We start from the raw sequence: 17,309 nt of genomic DNA, 5'->3' as shown, positions 1-17,309 counted from the left end.
AAGTTGAATTATAAATTAAAATGACCATAAACGGAGAAAATTTTGTCAAAATTGGCCTATATGTTGGAAAAATTGCACGAAACATTGCTGAAATGACTTGAAAATTTGACTAGAACGTCAAAATCACTGAAGAGCATCGTAAATGCGTGAAAAATCATTTAGTCGTAACTGTAATTACTGTAATTTTCCTGTCATTACGAGTAATCAATGTTTTTTCCAGTAATTACTGTAAATTTCCTGTAATTACGAGTAATTACTGTAATTTTCCTGTAATTATGAGTAATTACCAATTACTGTTTTCAATTAGTTTCGAGCAATTACCAAAAATTTTCTGTATTCACAAGTAATTACCGTAATTTTTCTACTGTAATTTTCTCGTAATTACGAGTAAATACTGTAATTTTTCTGTAATTACGTACGAGTAATTACTGTAATTTTTCTGTAAATATGAGTACGAACTGTTTTTGATTAGTTTGGAGCAATTACCAAAATTTTTCTGTATTTACAAGTAATTGCGGTAATTTTTCATTATTACGAGTAATTACCGTAATTTTTCGTAATGACGAGTAATTACCGAAATTTTTCGTAATGACGATTAATTACCGTAATTTTTTATAATGACGAGTAATTACCATAATTTTTCGTTATGACGAGTAATTACCGTAATTTTTTGTAATGTGTAGTAATTAACGCAATTTTTTGTAATGACGAGTAATTACCATAATTTTTTGTAATGACGAGTAATTACCGTAATTTTTCTGTAATTACGAGTAATTACTGTAATTTTTCTGTAATTACGAGTAATTACCGTAATTTTTCTGTAATTACGAGTAATTACCGTAATTTTTCGTAATGACGAGTAATTACCATAATTTTTTGTAATGACGAGTAATTACCGTAATTTTTTTGTAATTACGAGTAATTACCATATTTTTTCGGTAATTACGAGTAATTACTATAATTTTTTAGTAATAATTACATGTTATTACCGCACGTAGTTTTTTTGTTATTACGAGAGGGCGAGTAGGTATTATAATTTTACAGTAATTACAAGTAGTTATTGTAATTTAACAGTAATTACGCGTATTTACTGTAAACTTGTAATATATTCGGATAACGATTTTTTTATTTTCACCTTAAATTTTGAATTTGCCATTATCACTGGGTCAAAAAAAAATGTTATCGATGCAGAAATTGAAATTCGACGAAGGAACGAGGTAGAGGGCACCTGTAAAAAATTTTCCTGGGGTCGTTTTCGAAAGAATTTGATGTAGATATTCGGTCTTTGTAATCGCTTGGGAAAAAGTATACACCGAATAGGCGCGTTACAATAACAAAAATAAGCTCGAATCTTACGACGACGACGACGACGATGTAAAATACCTATACGTACAAATATCTTTCTTCGTATATCCCTCCGCTTCTCGTTCTGTTGCTAGAAACTCTGTCATAACCACGCTTACGCGTTATTTTCTTTTTCACGTGATTTTTTTCTGGTTTTCTCTTTTTCGCTTGTGCGTGCGTCTCAATTTCATCATCGACGATGTTCGATGTTTAAAGACGACGATTCCAATGAAAATAAACCCGCAGCAAGACGCCGCGCTGTGTATAATCGGCATCGTCGTTTCAACGGTCCGCAGAAAAAAAGAGAGAAAAAACAAGCATTTTTATAATATCCGAATCGGTCCGCCTTTGTCTGTGTAGCTTTTCGAAGACCAAAACGAGAAGGATAAGGTCAGCTCGAAAAATCGTATTTCTTTTCCTTTTGTTGGCTTCTTCGACACGCATATATGTAAGGTCGTGAGGTGGTACACTCAACACTGTGTATGTAGAAGTGTACGCAATGTGAAAACTTGGAAAACAACGCAGACGATGGGGAAACGAAAGAAATGTCGTGTCAGTTACCCAAAGAATTAAGAGTGGGATGCCAGAGACGCGACAGGACATTCGGTCGAGATATTTTTACAATTCACGTATACAGAATTGACCGCATCGAGACATCACAAAGCACTTTAGTCGTATTCGTTTTGAAGAAATCTTACGATGAAACGCCTTCGCGTGTTTTCATTTTCACTATACCTACGACTACGTGGAAATAAGGACACACGTAGACTTGACTTGAAGCGTGAATCGCGGAAAAAGGCCAAGATTGGCGGCGAACTCCTGTCAAGGTACATGTAAAACTCGAAAAACCATTATTTTTTTCTCAAGACGCGCGTATCGAACCCACGCGCCCATTTAGAAACTTTCTTCAATTAAGTTGGGTGCGTTTTGGCGGTGGTGCTTCCCCCCCCCCTCCGCGTTCTATTCGTTATTTTCACGACTGCCGCGTACAATTAGGAAAAATCTTTTCCATGTTAGAGACGACAGCTTTTCTCACCAGTCGTCGAAGTCGTCGCGGCAACGCAGCTTTACAAATTCGATTACAAGTTTACCGCGTACTCGTACCTCTAATGAGATGATCGAATTGAATTGGAAATTACGCGAGGTGATTTTCACGCTTCGTATCGTTTCTCCTGGCCCTGCTCTCGTGCTTGGTCCTCGACTCTCTCTGCCTATAGCCTATGTAACTATACACGTAAACGTAATCTACGTTCGGTGTGCGTATAAGAGATTGAATTGCACGCGAGTGTTTTCCAAATTGATCGACGTCGTTCTTGACGTCGGTCGTCAATCGTCATTTTCCAATCATTCTTAACAGGTCGAAGAAAATGAACGAAAAATTACCTATCAAGTATTTTTTGACTCGTGAATCAAAGTAAAGCAGGTGTCTGACAAAAAAGCTGTGTCAAGAGTAATTTTTAAACTGTCTCATGAAATAGAAATTTGATCCAAGTGAATCGATCTCTTCGCCTAGTTTTCGACCCACAAGTACTTTTGGGAGATGTAGGAGTCATCGAGGCGTGCTCGAAAAATAAAAACTTGAAGCTCACCTTCATTTGATCATGAGCGGGTTCTGCGCCAGGAGCTGCTATTTCAAGCAAATAAAAAAAACTCGCAGGGAACCTTTTCAACTCACACTCTCAGAGTCGTAAAAGAGCGTGTCTTAAAACCATCGTAACCAAAATTTCAGGTCCTTGGCTCCATTTTTGGGTTTTATTATTCCTCATAATCATGTACGTATCTAAAATTCACTTCAAGTGGGTCGACAAAAGGGAGAGAGCTAAAGTCCAGGTCCATCTGCATTAACAAAACAGCCTCAAGATGTTTCTTAATAACTCGGCGAAGAGTTCTGTTTTTTTTCCTCCAAATAATTTGTAATTACATCCGCGAGTTGAGCCGCCGGAAATGGGTCAAAGAAAAAACAAATAAAAGTCCACGTGGCTGAAAAATTCGTCCAATTATCTTCTTCTTACGTCGTGCTGTTGAATTGACGCAGGCATCATTTTATTGTAATGAATTTCGTGGAATAGTGAACTATTTTGGAAGGTCAGTGGGAAGGAAAAAATTGGTATAGAAAATTATCAAGACAGATCATGGCTGAAACATACTCAATTTTGCATTTTGGTAATCCCTTCTCACCCGAGAAGCGTGAAAATTTCATCTGAATAATTTTCAACAATTTTTAATCACGTCTCGAAATTGATTTTTCGAAAAAACCTCTCCCTTCTGATGAACCAGAAATTTGAAAATTTATTTTAAAAGGCTTTTGAAACGACAAAGCGTATACTATTCTATCGTTCACACACCACGCGATACTGCATTATACGAGTAAGAGAAGATCTAAAGCCCTGTTAGAGGAAATTAGTTTTCATTACATTTTACAGCTGTGTGCGCCGGAACGGGGGTAAAATCTTTTTCACACAACACAAGCCGCGAGAAAAACCAGGTTAACAAATAAGACTGTTCTCTCTTTTCGTAGGAGGCTTTTTCTCCTTTAAACTATCTCGTTTGACATAAAAGCTTTGCGGCTGCTTTCGTCTATGCAATCGAATTAATCGAATACGCCCGCGAGTATATACGAGTATGAGTATAAGCGCCACCGCCACTTTTCTAGTGCCTGCCACTTCCTCTGTAGAAGGCAAAAAGAAAAAAAACGTACAACGTTGAGCTCTGTATAGTCTGTACAGCCGAGTTTTTTTTCCTTTCTTTTCCATTTCTATTTTGCTTTTTTATTTTCCACTCTCATTCGACGTAATAATAAGCAACCAACTTATTCGTCGTCTTTGTATTTTTCTTCAGCTTATACGCTCTTTTCTACGCATCCATGGAGGCGATGAGGTTTACAGCTAGTAAAGCTTTGTGAAAATTCGCCTTCGTGGCCTGGGTTTTGCATCGTTGTCGTCGTCGTCGTTCACTATACAATGATGATGCTGGTTCACCCCTTGCCACTTTTACGTATGATATTTTTTCATTCGAAAGAAATTTTTCTCGAGAAGTCAGTTAACGGAGTTCGTTAACAATCGATCTTGTCGGCTTGGAGTTTTCTCTTTGGCTTTTTTTCCAACTCGCCCCTAAGGCGAATTTCTTTGACGTGATGTGCTTTTTGCTCACTGTATGGCACATTTTTATAATAACTTGGTCGGGATTGCCTTTTGATGTACAGTATGCAGAAATCCGACAAATGGAGAAGCGTAAGTTTTGATGCACTTCACGAATACGCGAGTGAAAATTGCATAAAAGAGTTAACGTCCGTGTAATTCATTGAAACGCGTCCCAAGAATCAAGAACCCTTCGGGTGAACGTTGTAAAAAGGCTTGCATTCAGTTCTGACTTTAGACTTTTTTGCATCAGAACAGATTTTCAACTCGACATATTAATAAAAATTGAATGAGGAATTGAAAATGAATGAACTTAGAAAATGAAAAAGTGTTTGGGCTGAACCTTTGTTGTGTAAAATTGTAGAATTATCGTAAATTGCGGTTGATTTCTGAAAGATGTAGAGAATGAGAAAAAATCAAGTTTGAAAAATACCCTACTGAAGTCTTTTATGCAACATTTTTGTCAGGCTCTTATTTAATTCTGAAGAAAGCGGAAAATCGACTTTATCAATCCTAAAAACCAGAACTTCCGATCAGTAATAAATTATAATCGAAAATCGAATAATCGAACTCGAAAAAAATCGATTTTTATTTGCGATTTTCAAATAAATGAAAAATTAATAGGTATGGCTTCAAAAGCATAATTACGTATGTTTTTCGTGATCAAAACTCGACCCTGATCGATAGTTGGCAAATCGATTCATTACGATTTTCTGTTCCGTACAATCGATCATGTTTAGACTAGGAAATCAAGTTTGGCTTTGCTTTGAATCACCTGATCAAAAATCAATTAAAATTGAAAGTCGATCAATCGAACTCTGAAAATCGATTTTGTATAATCGATCATGTTGGAAAAAATCAAATTTCAATTGCAATCTTGAACATCTGATCAAAAATCGATAAAGATTGAAAATCGATTGATCGAACTCCAGAAATCGATTTATTTGCGATTTCTGATTTTGTATAATATTGAATATGTTCGAAATGAAAAATCTATTGTAGTCTTGAACCACCTAATCTAGAATCAATGAAGATCGAAAATCGATTGATCAAACTCAAAAATCGATTCATTTGCTATTTTTGTTCGAAATGAAAGAGATCGAGAATCGATTCAATTTTAAAGTCGATTGATCGAACTCCAAAATCGATTTATTTGCGATTTTCGATTTTGTGTGATCGATTACATTCGAAATAAAACATCTGAATTTTTGTCACGAGCCACCTGGTCAGAAATCAATAAAAATCGAAAATCGAATAATCGCGCGACCTCCAAAAATCGATTACTCGCGATTTTCGATTTTGTATGATCGATTATTTTCGAAATGAAAAATCAATTTTACTCATGAAACTCATGAACCTAGTCATCTAAAATCGATTCAAATTTAAAATCGATTAATCGAACTCCAAAATCGATTTATTTGCGATTTTCGATTTTGTGTTATCCATTTCATTCGAAATGAAACATCAATTTTCGTCACGAACTACCTGGTCAAAAATCATTGAAAATCGAACATCGATTAATCGAACTCCGAAAATCGATTTATTTGCGATTTTCGATTTCGTGTGATCGATTGTGTTCCTAATGAAAAATCAAAATTTTAGTCGTGAAATTCATGAACCTCCTAATCAAAAATCGATCAAGATCGGAAGTCGATCGATCATACTCCAAAAATCGATTCATTTCGGATTTCACATAACCGATCATGCTCGAAATGATTATTCGTTTTGTATCCACTGTTTAATTTTATTGTTTTTTTTTGGGGGGGGAGGGTATTTTGTTTTGTAAAAATTGCGCTTCTGTAAATCGATTTTTAAACCTTTTGAAAGATGATCGAGAAGTCTTATGAGAATTGAAGAAATAGTGGATTGCTTGAATTTCATGCCCAGAAATTGTAAATCCAAAATCTCTTTTAGCTCAAATCCACAACGTTCTTTTGCAAAAAAATGAATCCTCAGGTCACAACTGTATCATTAAGGGAAAATGTAACCCCCCCCCCCTCCTCCTCAACATGGTTATCGAAATTTCGTATTCCACACTCGAACGAATTCCTCCCATATTCAGGAACCTGTTTGGAGAAAAAAAACTCACCCTTTTCCCGGCACGTTTTTTTTTTCATTTCCCTCGACTTAATCTCATCACGTCACGTAATTTTCAGCCGATCAAAATTTTCAACTTTGAAACGAATCCGACGACGCAGAGATATGTACTATACTCGTCTCGTAGTATAGGTAATTTGGTGCCCTATACGAGAAGACGAGAAGCGAGAAGCGCGAGCGATATTTTAATACAGGCAACGTGTGTACGAGTATCTCTCGTCAATAGGCACGAGATTCGAGATGAGCTCAACGCTGCCGATATCTCTTGGGGATACTCTATATTCTTCATCTAAAAACACTCTGCGAAAGTAGTTATCAAATTTCTCGGAAGGGAAAAAAATTCGACAAATCGAAAAAAATAAAATAAAAAAAAAAACATCTCGACTATGGCATGGCGTTTTCTCACGAAACGTGTTAGTATGTGCTTGAGACGAGGATATCTCCGTAGATAGGTATACGTGTTGAAAGAGGCACCTACATCATGTCGCGTATAATGGTGAACGTATTTCTCAAGTTTACAAGAAACAATTAACCCCGTATAATTTCACTTTTACGGTTTTGCTTTACCTTTAATTCCTCACGCATACTCGTGTGTACGTATACACAGGCTAATCCTAATAGGCCGGATAAAGCTCGTAATTATACGCAAATTCTCTCGCTTTATAGTACATACTCGTACGATGAAGTATGTGAGAATGAATTAAGGTGTGAGCTTGTTGCTCGAACATACGAGTATATGCTCTCGTCTTTCTTATTGCCTGTGCAACGGTATGTACATTGTACCTTGGTAGGTACATAGAGAGATTGTCGCGTTGAATATTCATAAATCGCTGATCTCGTCTCGTATATGTACATTACACCTACGACATCGCAGAATGACTATGTGAGTGACACACCTCCTCAGGTTTCATTATTTTTTGGCTCGTTGTAAGCTTAAATTTTCGTAAAATTTATCCCAAGTTGAGTCACAGTTCCAGTGAAGTTCACCCAATGTAACAAGGGATATCATTACTAAGCTGTATAATATTTTGAAAGTACATTGAAAAAATTAAATAATAATAATAATGAGAACATTTGTCAAACATTATGTACGAGTCGCATATGTAAAGATGTACTCTATTAAACTTGTACGAGTATGTGTACTTGTTTCGAGTCCTAATGATATCCAGATACCATACCATACACATAGAGATAGGTATACAGGTATCTGTACTATACCTGCGAAAAATCTATTTAATGTACATAAAACACACCAATTCGTCAATGCCCCATTAATTACTACACACAACCGAGCACCAGGTACCCATATCGAAATAAGTACAATATATGACATATATGCCAGCCCCCCGCCTTCGTCCCCTTTCCTTGTCGCTATTACTGGTGTCAGCAAAGAGCCCACACTATACAGCTGTTCGTCACTTGCTGCTGAACGTACTGTGTATATGTAATTTAAATTGAACGCGCGTTTAACCATTTGACAGATGAACTTGGCTCGTGGTGAATTTGATTTATAGAACATGATGCCTATACTATGCCGAGTACCTACGATATGCCATATAGAAGTATAGAAAATTGCTCGCGTTAATTTACGCGTTTTGATTCGATGAAATTATGGTGTATTTGTATCGAATGTCTGTATAGAATGAAATGGGTACCTATACTTTTTGGGAGAAAAATGGTTAATGTGAAATAAGCCTGGAGCAATTAATGGTGTTTTACTCTCCAGTTGTCTGTCAAATTCTGGGAAGAAAATGAGATGTTGTTTCGAATTGTGAGATTTCGCATGTGCCTGGTTGTGAAGGAGGGGGGGGTGGGGATCAAGTCCATTCACTGTACGACTCGTAATGAACGAATTAGCCTGTGATTCGAGTATTTGATACTTCACCTCTTTCTTTTCACTTTCTCTGAAAATGTGTCCATTTTTGTTTTTTTTTTATATTTTCATAAATTATAGTTCATTGTGTTCAACGATTGATCAACTATATTGAATAATCGATGATTTATTTATTTTGTTTTTTTGTTTTTGTTTCAGGTGAGTTTCAAATTTTGATAGATGGGCTAAGAATATGAAAAAAGTGTCATAGTGAGTAAGTTTTTTTAAAACATATTTTAAAAGGATCTGTAGATATGCCTAAAACTATTTAATCCAGTTGAAGAAAAAATCTAAAATTTATGAAATTTGAATTGAAAATGAAACGAAGAACCGTCATTGTCTAGAAATTGGCAGAATTGAGCACGTTATCGAGTTTTTTGAAGAGTTTGTTTCCCAAAAAATTTCATCTCATCTTATCATCATCATCGTCATCATCAACAACATCATTCCAAGTGCCTATGATTTTTTTTTCAAATTCAATAGAGACTGCAAAAAATTATATGAAATCAGATAAAAATTGGGCTTCTCATAAAATATTTTTTCACCAAACGATTTTTTGAAACTTTTTTCAAATTTTTCATTGAACAAAGCACAAGCATCAAGTGTATAAATTCAAGTTTGGGAGGTGGTTAATGGTTATGTAGAAAAAAATCCTTCGAAAATGGTCTTATTGCGTTAAAATAACTGAACTACAATTATTTTTTTCAAAGAAAAACCCTGTTTCTTTCACTTTTTAATCAAAATTTGTTTGCTCGTCAAAATTTTAAAATTATTAAACGCTTATTTTTTTCAAAATCTCTCTTTGAAAGTTAAGTCAAGAGTATTGTGACCTTAGAAATTATTCGCTTGAAAAAAATTGCGACCTTTTAGACTTCTACCTCTCCGAAAAATTGGTGACACCTGATTTTGTCTTCTTTTTCCACTTCTCAATACTCTTCGTTAAATGAGCAAAAAATTGTTTCCTCGAAACAATTTTGACGCTCTACCCCACCCCTTCCCACCCTCTCCCCCTTCTCACCAAAAAATCAATTGATTTTTTCCATGTTCTGAACGGTGTTGAAAATTTTGACCGCACATTCCCCCTCACCCTCTTCCTCATTGAAATAATTTACACGTGTAATTTAATATTTTCAAGTAATTTTGAGCCACTTCTCCTCCTTCTCTTTCGAAAAATTGATTTTTTTGCTTTTTGAAACTACAAAAATTATTTTTGAAAATTGAGTTGAAAATCTCCCTTCGAGAAATGATCGAAATAATTTATGATTTTGGATTTGTGAACCTCTCCCTCCTCTCTCCTCGTTCACAAAAAACTGATTGATTTTCATTTAATTTTTTTTAAAATGTCTGCAAAAAAAACTCGTTTTGATTGTCTCTTCTCCTTCCTTCTCTCACTCTTGGAAAAAAGAAGAAAAGATTTGCCTATGATGAAATTTTAAATGTATTTTTCAAAACTATTTTCAAAAGTTAAGTTTTATGCAAAATTGAGTCCAGAAATTTCATTGAAATACTTGATTTATGATTTTGATTTTTTGTGTGTTTTTAATTCTTTTTCAACATAGCGCGCGAAATTATCACCTAAGAATTTTGACCCCCTACCCCCTCTCCCGCAATTAAAGTTTTTTTTTCGTTTTTTAAAACTCGTCTCAAAATTGAAGTGAAAAACTGTTACTTGGAAAGTTTTTCTCATAAATTTTAATCCCCATTCTCTCTCTTGAAAAATGTAAGATTTTGAAAATTTTTTATAGGCACTTTTTGAAATCAGTTTTAAAAATCATGTTCTGACACCCCCCCCCCCTTCCTTCTCATCCTCCTCCTCCTCCTCCAGGAAAAATAGAAAATTTTCGAATTTGAGTATTTTATAAAATCATATTCCAAAATCAAGCTGATCATCGCCTAAAAATTGTTTATACCTGATGAAATTTTGATCTTCCTCTCCTCTTCCATCCTCAGGGAAGTTTTTGAAGAAATGTTCTGCTGTGTGAAAGTCCTGCTGTAATCTTGCTTAGTTTTCATTCACTCTTCCACTCTTCCTTCCTCAATGTTGTATGTAGTAGAAATACTTTTCATAAAAAAATTTTGAATAGATTTTTCTGTAAAACGTTGACCCAAAAAACTCAAATTTTCTTCAAATAAAAATTCAGAGTTTTTAAAAACCATTTCATTTCTTCATTTTGCTCAAAAAAAAAAAAAAAAATCATACCAATACCCCATCTCAGAAAAGAAAAAAAAAACTGAAAACCATGTTTTGTAAAAGGGTAAAAAAAAGAAGAAAGAAATATAGACGCAGATACTCTGCATATAATATTTGAACCGGAATAACATATACGTACTTGAATGTGGTAATATTAGTAGTAAAAAGTACACGTAGAAATACATATAGGTACGTTATATTATAGTCAAAAGGTAGTATAAGAGACTAAAAAGAGTACTACCTGCGCGTATAAGAAGTGGCCAGCGAAACTACATACCTTGTTCGTATACAGAGCGCAAGAGGAGCGGAGCGCAGAAAAACATGAGAAATATAACCTCTTAAATTTCCATATCTTTATCTAACGGTCAAATCCATACGAGAAGTACAAACAAAAACGCATTCTCTGTTCGGACAATGGCCCAGCATACTCGTATACTAAGGTATCCAAAAGCTGCCGCTGCTAGCTCACAGCACTCACAGCTTAGCAGCATCTTTAATATTATGTATTTTTACTCGAGAGCTGGCCAATCGCACGAGCAAACCGAGGGAGCAAACATATTGCCATATATTTCCATAATGCCATCGTCGTCGTCGTTGTCGCCTTGAGCGAACACGTCACCCATATGTGTGGTTCTATGCTGTACTTGGCCAGTTACATAAAAATGGTATTTATGATTTTTTTTCTCGTCGTTTTCGGGGCTTCGAAAATTTCGTTGGGGAATTTTTATAGTTTAAAAAGAACCTGGTACGAGTTGAATGAAATACAACATCGTATTTGTATCCAAAAAAAAAAGAAAAAAAAGGAGAGAAAAGTTGTAAAAAAGAGATATGTGTCATCGTAGGAGTATGAAAGTGAACGGGGGTAGAGGGGCGAGGGGGTATTCGTCGCCATAGTCGTAAGAAAATTATATAGAAATTTTTTCTGGGTAAACTAATACGAAGGCTGTAAAGTTTCCCAGCCAAAAAGAATAATACAACGTGGAGAGATGTAGTACATGTGTTGTGCAATAAGATGTCGAGGGAAGGGGAGAAGAGAGCTCAGAGTTTTAATACGGAAATTTGAGAATTTATAAAAAAGAATGGAAGGAAAAAAAGAGCAGATATAACTTACGAGAGAAAAGAGAGATTCTTCGCTGGTGATAATTTTGTCATTTCGGAGCCACCGAGTCGCTAACCCTTTTACCCCTCTGGCCCCATCAAAAGGTTTAAACCGCGAACACGAATGGTACATTTGGAAAATTCAATGCTCGTATCGATGTTTGCGAGCTGCCAAGGTCGACTGGTGCATTCGAAGCAATTAAAAATGCTCGCGGAGTGCTTTTTGAGACGGTTTTATCTCGTCGTCTTTGGTCCTTCGTACTGGTATTTGTAGTTGAGAGAGCTCGAATATGCGAGTAGATATTTGTGTAAAAATGAAATATGCCCAACTATAGCTTCGTACTTTATTATGATGATATGAGGATCCCTTTCGCCACCTCATCCCCTCCTATTAAGGAGATATGAGGTCGTCGTATCTTTTGGGTATGAAAACGGAAATGGTTTGACAAGGTTTTTTTTTCTTCATCTCTCTTCCTTCCTGCTCGAACGAGAACGGTGCTGCCGAAAATTCAATGTAACCCTGAAGAAGAAAGCAGCGTGGCTCGTTTACCATGGTCTCATTAAATTTCAGCATTTTTCGAAGATTTTTCATCGTGCTGTCTTTTACTGGTTCCTCTTCCCCTCTCTGGTCTCCTCGCGTAGTCTTCTTTCAGCTCGACTTCCTGTTCGCGTGCAATGTCTTAAATTATTAAAGCTCGAAGGCAATTTTCGAAAAAGTCTGTACGACAGACGACGAATGACTCGGCAAAGGTACGATAAGTAGGTAATGTACTCGTATTGCTGGATTATATGCTGCGAGCTCGTTATTTCCCCTGCGCTTCACCTTGACCCTGGAGTCAGTTTTAAACAAAGTCATACGTAAGTATGGCGTCGATTCACTATATAAGAAGTTGATGAAGAGCAGGGGGACGACGATGGCGACGAAGAAACGAGTAAAAAAAACCTCGTACTTGAAATGAATCGTGAAAAATAAAAAAAGCTTCGACGCGTTTGTTTTGAAACTGTGGCTTTTCGTTTGCTTTTTCGTGCTAAAGTTGTGGTTTTTTTTATTCAATTCGAGTGCATGGGTAGGGATCGAGAAGAAGGGATTGTTTTCGATAAAAAAGCTCGAATTCTTTATTGTATGAGAGGATTCCAGGAAGCGTAAAAATTACAGCTGGGATTTTTTACCATCATCGTCGTCATCGACGTCGTCCTCGAAGCTCCTCATTCACAGTTTTGCGTATTTTCGAGGTAAATTAAATAGACCAGACACGAAAATCATCCGCTGGAATAACTCTGGAAATTTAATTGTTCAATATAAGCCTGGCCGCGGATGTTGATTGAAGACTCGTACTCGTAGCGGGGGAAAAAGATCTCGTAAAAAAAATACTGCTTCGCGTATCGAGATTCTTTTCGTTCGTAGGAGCAAAAAATCTCGCCACTTTGGGAGTAAGACTCGAGCCTGTTAATTATTAAATTTTTTCAACCGAAAGCTAATGAAAACAAGTGGCGATTGTGTAGCTGGTCTGTCTACCCCCCTCTCCCTCCCACATCGCTCTTTCGAGTATTTTACATCGCTACTATTTTCGTATATCGAAACGGTAATAAATTTTGATTGTTTGTAAAGATTACTCGGTGATGGAGTTTCGATTGTTAATTGTTTTTTGTGATGTGGTTTTTTCCATTCTTTTTTCACTCGCTCGCTACGAAAAAAGGGGTTACTGAGTTTTTGGAGTCGTTTCTTTCGCACGTCCAAGTGGAGAGGTGATTTTTATCTTAATTTATTGAAAATTTCGAGTATAGTCTGGATGAGGCGAGGGGTGTTTCAAAAAAAGAAGGATTTTTGCAATGACGTGGCTCGGCGTGGCGATGTTTTGATTCTTTTTTTTTCTTCATTATTCTGTTCGCCAAATTCGTCGTTTTAATACACTCCTCGCAGATTGTGTAAATAAGCGGTAAGATTGCTCGACGGCTGGGGAACAAATAGAAAAAACAAATTAACTTTTTCTCGCTTTCGCTTTCGACGCTGCTTCTTTCTCGATTTCCATCTGTTTCGGTTTCTTTTCGTCTTATTTTGTTTTATTTTTGTCAGTCGTGTGTCCGAATTGCGAATCGATTTGTGTCAGTGTGTTACTAGTTTTGTTTGACTTGTTTGAGGTGGAGAGGTGTTGGAAATTTTGGATTTTTGATAGAATTGAATAAAAGACAAATTTCGAGGTGGGAATGTTGGTTGAAAATAGAATAGAAATACCCTCTAGTGAATCCGAAATTATTTTCAGAATTCATAAAATAATGGCATAATTAACGATCAAGACAAAACTATGTCAAAATGAAGCACTTTATTTTGTACTTCTAGTATATCCTCCAAAATCTCTCCAACTTTCGTAAAAATTCACGGTAAATTACGGTAATTTCCCGTCAATACCATAATTACAGGTATATTACGGTCATTACCTGTGAATTACCGTAAATAACTTGTAATTACGAGTAAATCACCATTATTACGTGTAAATTACCGTAAATAACTTGTAATTACCATTAAATTACCAACATTACTAAAAAAATTATCATTGGAGAATCATTTGTTATCGGAGTAGATTGTGGTCATTATTTGAAAATTACTGTAAAAACCCGTTATTATAGGTAAATTACCGTTATTACGCGTAAATTACCGGTAAATAACCTAAAATTACCGGTAAATAACCTAAAATTACAGGTAAATTACTGTTATAATCAAAAAAATTGGTATTGAAGAATTAGTAGTTTTTGAAGTGGATTATGTTCATTATTGGTAAATTGCTATAAATAACCCGTAATTATAGGTAAATTACCGTTATTACGCGTAAATTACTGGTAAATAACCTGTAATTACCAGTAAATTAACAATATGATAAAAAAATTGGTAATGAAAAATTATTAGTTTTTGGAGTATATTATGGTCATTATTGGTAAATTACTATAAATAACCCGTAATTATAGGTGAATTACCGTTATTACGCGTAAATTACCGGTAAATAACCTGTAATTACCGGTTAATTACAATTATAATGATAAAATTGGTATTGACGAATTATTAGTTTTTGAAGTAGATTATGGTCATTATTTGTGAATTTCTGTAAACAACCCGTAATTATTGGTAAATTACCGTAATTACGTGCATATTTTCGTAAACAACCTGCAATTACCGGTAAATTACGATCATTACCATACCAGATGTAAAGATTATTTCACCTGAACGAGTATTTTTCAGCTAAACGAGTATCTCACCAACCAGTTAAAAAAAGTAAAAAAGTATCTAGAGTGCCGATCGCGTAATTACCACGTAATTACGCGTCGTTCTTTCCTCCGTGGCCTCTGCCACGCAGCAACAGTTGTTTACGTTATCTTAGCTTTAGATTTCGTCAGATTGTAACCTCGTAATTTTAATCGTCAGTATTTTCGCGATTTTTAATTGAATAAATGTCATAAAATGATGTGCGTTTGTTTAATTTATCATTATGGTGACCCTAGGACGTGATAGAAATGCAGTAATATCTCAAGTGAGATAATCTTTCTGTTTTCTGTGCTTCGGTAATATCCATATGTTGGGTAAGCTTTTTCGTTTCGCATTCGTTGACCTAGTTGTTGCAACCATTTCGTTTCATCGTTTGTACCTTTCGTTTCGTTCGTAAACCATACTCGTTAATATCCACATACCGTGGGTAATCTAAAAATCATATTCGTTCGTAAATATCCGCATACCGTGGGTAATCTAAAATCATCTTCGTTAGTATTCACATACCGTGAATAATCTTCGTTTGTGTCATTCGTTATCAATCGTATTCGTATCCAGTAATATCCACGTACCGTGGGTAATCTTCCGTAACGTTTTTTCCCCAGTACCATGGCGAATAGACGAACCACCGAGCAGCTCCGTAAGTTACGTGACAACGTTATTATTGTTTTTGACAACAACCAGAGATGGGCTGATAACACCCAAACCAGCAAATCAGCGCCAGAGCTCCGAAGGCGAATTCGTCACCTGGAGGAGCAATTTGGATTGTTCTCGTCATATAACGATGACATTTTGATCGCCGAAACCGATGAAACCGAATCCGACTGTGCTGAAACCGCAGCAACCGCCGAAGCTAAGTATTTCGACCTCGTTGCCATGCTAGAAACCCTACTTGAGCAAATCGCACCAGAACCGAGCATCGAAGGTTCCGAATACCGTAGCTGCGCCGCAGCTGACCATTCCGTTCGTCTACCGAAGTTAAACCTGCCAAAATTCTCGAATAAGTCCGAGGATTGGGCTAGTTTTTTCCAATGATTTCAAAGTGGCGTTAGTAACCCTCGTTTGAATGACCTACACCGTCATGAGCATCTGCTTTCTTGCCTAAATGGTGAGGCGGCGGACCTGATTCAGAACATTCACGTCAAAGAAGGTAGTTACGCTGTCGTACTGGAGATATTGAGACGCAGGTTCGAGAATAAACGTCTGAACCTCCGCCTTTACCTCCAGAGACTCTTCGAATTGGGTGAGGTTAAGGAAAATGATCCTGAATCGCTCCGAAAACTCGCCAACACAGCGTTAATCAATATTCGCGCCGTAGAAAATATGGGCTTTAAACACGACGCTCTCTCGAATGAGCTAATTGTCCAGCTAATGGTAACCAAACTTGATTCACACACTCGTGAGCTTTGGGAAACATTCCTGGCCGACCAGAAGACTGTCCATAAAACCGAACCAGATACCGACTCGTACGATGAGCTGATGGAATTCTTAGAAACTCGTATTCAAGTAGTTTCGTCAGTTTTCGCAACCGCATCGAAGAAGGACGCCGCAGCAAAGGTCAAACCCCCACCTCAACGTGCACGTGGCGCCGCCACCTCGCTTGTAACGCAAACCGCATCACCTACCTCGACTCCAGCTCAACCTACCTCTACCAGTATCGATTCTGCCGTACGTATTTGCCCAATCTGCAATCAGAACCATCTGCTGTACCTGTGTGACGCATTTAAACGCCTTAACGTTCAAGAGCGTTACCAACGAGTGCGCGACGCCAAATTATGCGTTAATTGCTTCGGTAACAACCATTGGTCAAAGATGTGTCGCTCGAGCAGGTGTAAGCAGTGCGGCAAGGCGCATCATACGTTATTACATCCTCTCGAGTCCACGCCTCCGCCAGCGGCGGCGGCACCTACGCCACCTTCCGGTATACCTACCACCACTCAGACATCCGAACCGCCGAGAACGACTCAAGTATCCACTAACGCGACGCTCCTCTCCGCAGTAACGCAGCGACAGCTCCGTGAAGTGTTACTGAGCACCGCAGGCGTACGTCTTGCCTCTTCGACACACCACATCGACGCAACAGCTCTGCTCGACGGCGCGTCTCACGTTACGTTACTTACCAAGGACCTCGCGCAGAAACTGAACCTGAAACTCGATAAATCATCAGTCGTTATTAGCGGCGTTGGTGGAGCACGGTCTTCAGCCAACTCAACCACCACCATCCACCTCACGTCACGTAACGGTGAATTCTCAGTCAATCTACACGCGATCGTGGTAGATTCGATCACCGATCCATTACCGTCAGCATCGTTT

At 37.1% G+C, this 17,309-nt stretch overlaps 2 protein-coding genes across 3 annotated transcripts in view; one reads left to right on the top strand and one right to left on the bottom strand.

Annotated features, from left to right (window-relative positions):
- Nucleotides 1-17,309, top strand: part of Rpn2 (Regulatory particle non-ATPase 2) — a 397,281-nt gene that overhangs the window by 251,301 nt on the left and 128,671 nt on the right. The window lies entirely within an intron of this gene.
- 5-HT2A (5-hydroxytryptamine receptor 2A) overlaps nucleotides 1-17,309 on the bottom strand; it is a 96,188-nt gene that overhangs the window by 10,897 nt on the left and 67,982 nt on the right. The gene's annotated exons all lie outside the window — the stretch shown is intronic.

Source organism: Planococcus citri, chromosome 2 (genome assembly GCF_950023065.1).
Source record: "Planococcus citri chromosome 2, ihPlaCitr1.1, whole genome shotgun sequence".
Lineage (NCBI taxonomy): Eukaryota > Metazoa > Arthropoda > Insecta > Hemiptera > Pseudococcidae > Planococcus > Planococcus citri.
This window is presented reverse-complemented; position numbering and strand designations above follow the sequence as displayed.